Source organism: Urocitellus parryii, chromosome 6 (assembly GCF_045843805.1).
Source record: "Urocitellus parryii isolate mUroPar1 chromosome 6, mUroPar1.hap1, whole genome shotgun sequence".
Lineage (NCBI taxonomy): Eukaryota > Metazoa > Chordata > Mammalia > Rodentia > Sciuridae > Urocitellus > Urocitellus parryii.
In genome coordinates this window covers 106,973,162-106,982,350 of record NC_135536.1, presented here as the reverse complement: position 1 = coordinate 106,982,350, position 9,189 = coordinate 106,973,162, and positions in this window count along the sequence as shown.

Genomic DNA, 9,189 nt, shown 5'->3' with positions numbered 1-9,189 from the left:
CTCAAGAGGGCCACCTGAGTTCCAGAGGTGTTAGTTCAAATGGGACTCGACTGACTTTCTTACTCACATAGCAAAGAATCTTTAGACTTTAACCACCTTACTTGTGGTAGCAACTATGTAGGCCAAGTTTTTTTTTTTTTGTACCTGGGATTGAATCCCAGGTGCTTAACCACTGAGCAACATCCCCAGCCCTTTTTAAAAAATATATTTTATTTAGAGACAGGGTCTCACTAAGTTGCTTAGGGCCTTGCTAAGTTAATGAGGCTGGCTTTGAACCTGCAATCCTCCTGCCTCAGCCTCCTAAACCACTGGGGTTACAGGTATGTACCACCACACCAGGCTCTTTTTTTTTTTAGGCCAAGTTTCTTGCCCTTCCCACATCCTCTTCTTTCTCAAAGTATTCCCATATCTATTACTCAGTAGATGGCCAGTGACCTGCTCTACCTTCCTCCACTTATGAATACCCACAGTTTATATTTTTAGGAATGCTTTGGAAAAATATACCCACCTTTCAAAATAAACAATCTTTTAAGTGATGAAGAAATAAAACTTTAAATTGAAATATACACTTAGGGGTACCCACCCCCAGCCCAGTAGCACTGATGTATGGTACAGTAATGATGGAAAATGCCCTTCTCATCTTACACAAGCTTTAGGTCTTCCACTGGAGGACAGTTATAGAGTAGCAAAGACTCCCTTATCACGAAGACATAAAATCACCCTCTAAAATAATGAGGGCTTGGAAAGCTATTAAGAAATAATTTAGAAAAACAAAGAAAAAAGCCAACCAGATTTCAGACAGTCTGGGGGCTCCTGGAGCCCCAAGGGTAGCAGCAGTGAAACCCTGGGAGCACCAACACATCAGTGGGCCTGACCCTTCGTGTCTGATGGAGAGCTTGGGCTGGGCTGAGGGCAGGCCCCAACTCATGGTTAATGGTATATCATGCTGTGTGGTCAGTGTATCTGACAATAGCTGTACCTTCTTTATAAGTCACAGTTGTATTATGCTTGCTGATCACTGTGTCACACGTCCTAACTTTCCTACCAACATTAAGGTGATAATTCACCTGTTTAGAGCCTGAGGGATATGTGATCACCCCCTCTGCTGCCCACAGTGTCTCCATCTCGTTTCTGTTCAGCACCACTTCCTACCTACCCTGCTTTCTCTGATATACACCTGTTGCCTTCCAACAAAGTCCTTGTTTTTTATTGAAGAAAGGTTTCTGCTTTGTTCCTTGACGAAGATCCTTACATTACACAAGCACAAAATGGCAGCATTGGCTTGGAGGAAGTTGGGAGTCTGGGCTGAGAGGACGTGCAGAGCTGCTTCCTGGGTCTTGTGCAGAAGGTGCCTGTGGGTAGGTAGGAAGGGAAGCTGGCTTCCCTGAGGCAGTATGAGAGGCACTTTAAATAGTTGGTGTGAGGGTGTAGGTGGGGGATAAAATCCATTTGCTAATTCAGAGTTTGATAATTATTCCTTTGTTTTAGGATTAGAAACTGTGGGCTTGCTCTTTAAAAGCAGGACTTTATCAGCATTGGAAAACGCATTTTATTTGATTCTCATGTTTACTACATCTTCACTGAACGGAGAGAAATCACAGCCCACCCATGACATTAATATTAACATGTACAAAGGAAAGCATGAATAATGTTTGGCTCTAGCAGGGAAGAACACACAATCATGATGAGAGAAATATAAGTAAATTATTCTGCCAATGACTCAGAAATTCTGCTGCCCCCAATGAATCATTTGTGGGACCAAACAAGTACTAATGCAGGAGACATCCTTCCAAACAGAGGACAAATATGACATTCTGTAATAGCTCTTTTTGTCATTTATGGTCCAAAACAGATGAGCTTTGGAACATGTAATTTTATTGCTGAAATCAATAAAGTCTGGCCTGAGGCCAGTGCTTAGAATAGCTGTTGCAGCTCTGGCAGATGAGGAGATTGCTGTTGCGTGCCTCCTGGGCTCACCCTCCGTCTATTATCAGATTTAAACATGGCCTTCAAATTCACCACCTTCTGCCCTAGTCCATGGGTGGGTGGAAGTGCAAGTGAGTGTTCCTTTCACCGTATTCAGTAAGGGGCTTCACTATCCTGTGGGATGATGAATCTTGACATCTCTTGTTTATAAAACTAAATCATTATTTTCCAATCTCGTTAGCACAGGCTGTCATAAATGTCACTGGTCATTTTTTAGACTTTTCTCTCTTGTGTGGGAAAAGGATATACTTGGCTTTGCATTGGTATCTGCCACTGTTCTGACTCTGGGAAGCTGGCACTTTGAGTAGTAGTTAGAGTCCTGACCTGGGAGTCAGTGCTGTGGGTTCTGTTACTAATGGGGCAGAATCTCATGCTTGTCTGGCCTGTTACTCCATCTGCATTGGATTGGGATCAGAGGCTGTCAAACCCTTCTGCAGAGATGTTTCAGAGGATTTACAAACTCTTGAGTCAAATATCATCAAAAAATTCAAGTATCTTTAAACCACAATAAGTGACAATAAGAATGATCAAATAAATTGTATTCTAATTATAACTGGATATTTTGAGCCATTCATTTGTATTTCCTTGTGAACTTGTTTAGTGACTTTGGCAGAGCCTTGTAGGGACATTTCCCTTGTGCAAATCTTTTGCACACATGTATTAACCTGAAAGATTGACACTCCTCACTGTCTTGTCTTAATATTAAAATTGTGTGTGTGTGTACATTAGTGTAGCTCTTGTGAGCCACAGCAGATTAAAGGTCATGCCAAGCTCAGATGTAACTGCTTGGCACACACTCTCATTCCAATTCTCATTTATGCAAGTTGTAAATGCAAAACATTTTGCAATATAAAACTATCATGTATAGATAGTTTAGGCAAGTACTATGATTTCTGAGTCCTGTATTGCCAAATGTTTACACATACACATATAGATATGATCTTTCAAGCCTTAATGACAGTTTCTTCAAAGTGCCTCTTGAGGTTGGCATAGGGCTCTTGGACTGGAAACATTGCTACTTATCTTTATGGCAGGTTTTCCTTATAATGAGTAACCAAAACAAAACAAAAATAACAGCATTGATAGCATAAGACTGAAAGTGATAGAAATTTAACTATAGTCTCTCAATTTCAAAACAGTCTCTTGTTCCTACCTTTTTCAGGTGATGATGATGAAAGGTTATACATTTAAATCAAAATAAATTTATATTAATAAAAAGTGCTACATACCTGTTTTGTGGTTATTTGGAACCAGGGCAAAATTTACTCTAAAAAAAGAGTGGTTTCTTATATTCTACCAGTCCCCTGGGAGGATGATCCTTCCTACTTCTATTGCTATTTCTCCTGGGGCCACTTGGTGTGATTTGGGGCTACCAGAAGATCCTTTCTGTTGATGTGGTTATATTACGAAGAAGAAAAACCTTTATTTTCTGTAATGAGGCTGAATAGTTACCATGCCATGCTACTGGAAGAAAAGTTCAAGGAAGTAGAAGTTCACATTGACGTGGGAGAGATTGATATTAGAACCTTCCCAGAGAGTCGGCTTAGGCTGCTGTGGAAGGCTCTGGAACCATAAAATGGGGTAGGAACAAGGAATTTCAAAGACAATGGAAACTGGAGTTTCCTGATTTCCTCAATGGTTTTGACAAAGTAACTTTTGTTTTAACTCTATGGAAAATAATTTCCTGGTGACTAGGGGTGTGATGGAAGGTGCTTGGTATGTGTAGATATCTTTAGCTATTTGTGCTGGGGGATATTCTCACGTGTATGATCTTTTAATCCCCACAACTTTATATGGTAGTGACTTTTTTTTTCTTCAAATTAAAGGCAAGGAAATTGAGGATTTCAGAGATTAAACAATTTGTCCAAAGTGATCTGCCTGGTAAAATGCAAATTGGAATTGAAAGCCTGGTATTTCCCTCACATTCTACATTCCTTGCAGGGAAAACAAGAGACTATAACCTTTCTTCCTTTTGGTACACCTGAAAAAGGGGATTTGCTTATATGCATGGTGGATGAATCTTGTGGGCACAGCCAAGAGGGATAGCTACCTGCTGAAATTGGAGGTCAGCAAAGGATGAGTTACAGTACTGAACTGTTTAGTATTTAGTTTTGGCCTTTGCAAGGAATCACTACAATCTAAGCCGAGGCATGTCTCTCAGTTTTGGTCTCAAAAAAAGTGTACATAAAGTTCCTGGCAAGGAAGCAGTGAGGGAAAAAGCAGGATGAGTTCCAATCTTTGAATCTATGCTTGTGAAACTTTGCATAGATTGATAATAGTTGCCACTCCTTCATTCATCTGATTCCAGTTAATGATTTAACCAGGGTGTGATAATGTTATGTAGCAGTTATTCCACACAGGCTTTTGAAGATGGCCTGGTGTTCCTGGTGGAAAGAGACTTTCCCTTTCAGTGAGCTATCCCAGCACTGGTCACACAAATTCCCTTGCTCAGCTGCCCTTAGCAGAGATGGGACCTAGAAAATTACACTAAAAAACAAAATTGCCACTTGTAATTTGTTGTGATACAATCAGAATTGACACTTATTTGCCTTGTACTTAATAGGTAGCCAATTCATTTTTTGAGCAAATTAGCAAACGGAGGATTGAATGTTGTAAATGTGGAAATGTGTCACTTAGGGTTATTCCTGATGGCAGAAGGAATTAAATGCCAGCACCAGGTATTGCCCCTTTGGATCCACCACTGGTCACATGAAGTGGGCCTCTTCCAGTCAGTGACTAAGCACAGAAAGGACACTAGGGCATTCCTGTTGCTGTGAGATACAGGACTCCTCTAATGGCAATTTTGGCTTGAGGACACCCTACCTGCCTATTATGGGCTGGAAATTTACATGTGGAGGTCCTTACCCTCAGTGCCTCAGAACATGACAATATCCAAAGACAGGGTCTTTAGGTAACTCTAATCTTATATGGCTAAAGTTCTTTGAGAAGAAGTTAGAACACAGATATGCACAAACTAGAAGACCACGTAAAGACGCAGGGAGAAAATGGCCATCTACGTGCCAACAACAGAGACCTCAGAAGAAACCAACCTTGGCCCCATCTTGGACTTCTAGCTGTCTGAACTGTGATAAAATAGATTTCCATGGTTAAGGTCATGCAGCCTGTGGTTTTGGTTATGGCAGCCCTAGAAGACTAAATACAGCTTCATTGACATGCTCTTGGAATTGTACTCTGCAGTCTGAGGCCCTCCTACTCAGCCCTCTCTCCTTCCTCTACCCTGTCACAGATGCCTGATCTACAATGCAGCCTGAAGATTTTCTCCACCTCCTCCTGCTCCTCCTCTTCCTTCTTCCTCAAAAGCCCTTCCCCACAAAATATCTGGCATGTTTAATTCATCTGCTTCTGAAAGGACCCCAATTATAATATATATGAATAAAAACAATGCTTTTCAGAAATGCAATATATTTCTGAGATGATTAAAAATAAATTCTAACACTAGGTGACAGCTTTCTTGGAAAATAAGCCCAAATTTATTGGACTCATTGTTCCACTTTCCAGTATAGACAAGTGAAGCCATGTTTCTTGCTGAGACTCTGGGCCCCACTACTGCCTTGGGGCTGCCTACCTCTGCTGGGGAAGTGGAGGAGGGAATGACACCCCAGCTGGTAGAATTATAGCATGCCAGACCTGGAAAGCCCCTCACACATGGTCACTCAAGGCTAGCCCCTCACCTCACACTTGGGAAAACTGAACACCCATATAGTTAAGTGTCCAAGTGACTCACCCAGGGTCATAGAACCTAAACATGGTTCTTTTGGCAATCCAGGGATGCATTTCTTAAGAGGAAATAAAAACTTATTTGAACTAATGTGTTTGGATGATCTAGGAGGTACTAATCACTGGTATTGATCATCTCTGGCTCCTGTCCTGGCTAACTGGTTACACACGTGAGTTGGGAAGATGTCCTCCTCCTTTTCATCAGGGCCTGGGTTGTCTGTACGCAGGAGCTCCTGACAACATGAGGTGGTGACATTTTAGGAGCTGTCACAGGGGTAAAGCCTGGTTCAATAACTGAAGTCATAGCATATTCACATAGAATGGCAAAGCCTGCCTTGGACAGGCAGTATACTGGTTCGGGGCTGCCTCTTCACCATCTGTCTTAGGCAGATCCCACGTGTCCTCCCCAGCTGGCTGAGCCCACCCCCATCAACTTGTGGTGGAGTAACACGAGTATGGCCTAGAAGTGTTAGGCAGAAGCTTAGTGTATGTGCAAGGACCCACCTATTTGTTTCTTCTAAATTCCTTGTTAGTCAACAGCTTGAGCTATGATGGAAGCCCTTAGCTGTTAGTGAAATGGCCACCTCTGTCCCCTCCACACCTTTGAGGATCAGGAGGCCAATTTAAATTTGAATCATAAAATAGTAAAATTTCACAGTTCCTGACTTTAAAGTGGTCTCAGGAGCCAAAAAGTTTCTTCTGAAACATTAATAATTTTGTAGGAGGTGATGGGGCAGGGCCTGTCTCCCAAAGGAAATAGCCTAGCCATTGTTTACAAAAATTATAAAACTTACAAAAACAGGTAAACTGGCCATTAGGCTGTAGTTTGCCAATTCAACTTACTGAATATTATATTAAGATGTTATTTTTAAAGATATAAAATATTACTTATCTTGTTGCTGAGTTTTTGCCATCCCTTAAATTTTGCACCTAAAGTGAGTTGCCTCACTTGATGTCCCTTAGTCCCAAACCTGAGATACCTTTGCTTTCTGTCCAGCATTTCTTTCTCTCCTCCCTTGTAGCAACCCACCAAGTTTCCTTTGAAAACAGTTACTCCATCTTTATGCTTAGCTTTGTGGTTTCTGTGGGATCAACCCCACTTACCCTCAGGAATGGTCAACATATTCTTTCCCTGCAGGATTTGTTGATTCAAGGGGTGGACAATTAGCCTAGCACAAGAAGAGTGAACTTGGGACTTGAGTTGGAAATTCAGGACCAAAGAGGCTTTCCGCTTCCTGGGTTTATGGCCAAGGTTATGGCCAAGGACTTCCAGAACTCTAAGAAGTCAGCTTAAAGCTTTAGGTCACCCCCTACCAAAAAGGTAGAACCCAAGGATGGATGCAGGTTTTGTGAGGCCTTTGGCTTATACAATTTTAGTGCTTGCTCTAAAAAATGAATTCATAATTGCAAAAAAATAATTAAGTACAAATGTGAATATTTGATCAGAATAAGAGAAGAAATCATAACAAATTGTACATTGGAAGGAGCTGCAAATACCACAAATGTCACAGTCCAGGAAAACAGTAGGTATTATTGCTTAACACCTATTGTACTTATAGAGTAATTTCCCTGTGTCTCATTGTATTATTTTTTGATCATCTCTTTATGTGACAATGATTTCATAACATTGTTTTTATAGAGAGGATAAAAATATAGTTTTTCTTTCAGCGTAGATGATTGAAAATCATTTTTAAAATTTTTTATTTGTGGGCTGGGGATGTGGCTCAAGCGGTAGCGCGCTCGCCTGGCATGCGTGCGGCCCGGGTTCGATCCTCAGCACCACATACAAACAAAGATGTTGTGTCCGCCGATAACTAAAAAATAAATATTAAAATTCTCTCTCTTCTCTCTCTTTAAAAAAAATAAATAAATTCTCTATCTTAAAAAAAAATTTTATTTGTTCTTTTTAGTTATATGTGACAGTAAAATGTATTTTGATATATCATACATATACATGGGCTATAACTTCCAATTTTTTTGTTGTACATGATATAGAGTTACACTGGTCATGTAATCATATATGAACATAAGCAATTCATTCTGTTGTCAAAAATCTTTTATTGACAGTTTAGAAAGCTCACAGTATATCATAACTCATAATTGGTAAGGCCTTGTAATATTATTAGGCTTGCTGTCAACTAAGGGAAGCTTGAATATTATTACCTTCATGGTAAATTTCTTCTTATCTCCATCTTTTCCCCTATGTACACTGCATATTTGACAATGCCTTCTTGACTCTCAAGATTTATGTAATATTTTGCCTTAAATTCCTGATCGAGGCTTTGTAAAAACAAACAAACAAACAAAAAACAAGATGCCTGCAATTCCTAGGGAGAGTTTTGTATTCTCATGATAGCTATTATTGGGCAGAAAGCTTCTATGCATCTATTCACCCTATTTCTACCGACAATATTTTTGGTCCTTCCTCCTCCCCCAACTATTATTCTGTGTAGTTGAGTAGGATCCACCTCTACAATTCAGAGCTGTAGCACCTGTTCTACATCCAAGGCCAGTGATATATTGCATTCCTCCTGGCCACAGCAGTTGGCTCCAGGATGGGCATGAATCTCAACCAGAGGCCATGACACTCAAATCAATTTTGTTATTGAAACTTTTGGGAAGAAATTTTGCTTGTCTGATAACGTCTAAAAAGTATTCAAAAGATTTCTGGGCTATGTGTACTAGTCGGGAAAGAGGGAGAAAATTAAAGTAAATTTAGCCTTCTTGGATACGATTGTGATATTTTGGGAAAGGGGATTCATGTTCTTTATCTAGGTTGACAGATGTCAAGGTTAGTGTCAAAGAAAAGAGGACTTGAGGGCTGGGGTTGTGGCTCAGTGGTAGAATGCTCACCTAGCACATGTAGGGCCCTGGGTACAGTCCTCAGCACCACATAAAAAATAAATAAAATAAGGGTATTGTATCCAACTACAATTAATACACACACACACACACACACACACACACACGAATAAAATAAGAGATGAATAAAATAAGGAAGATATACACATACACAAGAAACTTAATTTTCTTAAAAATGGGAAGGCATTTAGCTTCTTGACCTTTAAGAATAAATGAGAGGCCCAGCCAAGGACAAGACAACCCCCTAACTTGATGGCCAAAAAAGTTTATAAACATCAGTCAGTGGCCCATCTATTTCATATCATATTTAAGGTATAGAAAATTTGAGTTGAGAAGACCATTCCTAAAAGGCAAGGCCTGGAAATACCAGGATTTCCATTATCAAAAATAAATTTCATATTTAATAGGTGTTTGTCTTGCAATTTTTATTGATCCTGCTTCCCAACCCCTGTGACACTGGAAATCCCCATATAGATGTATGTACATGGGGATGAGCTCTCCTAGTACTTTGCAGATTCCAATCACAATAACACTTTTATCAGTCTACATCAATATCTTTTTACAGATCCAGCTTCCCCACTAGAATTTAAGCCTTTTCAAAAT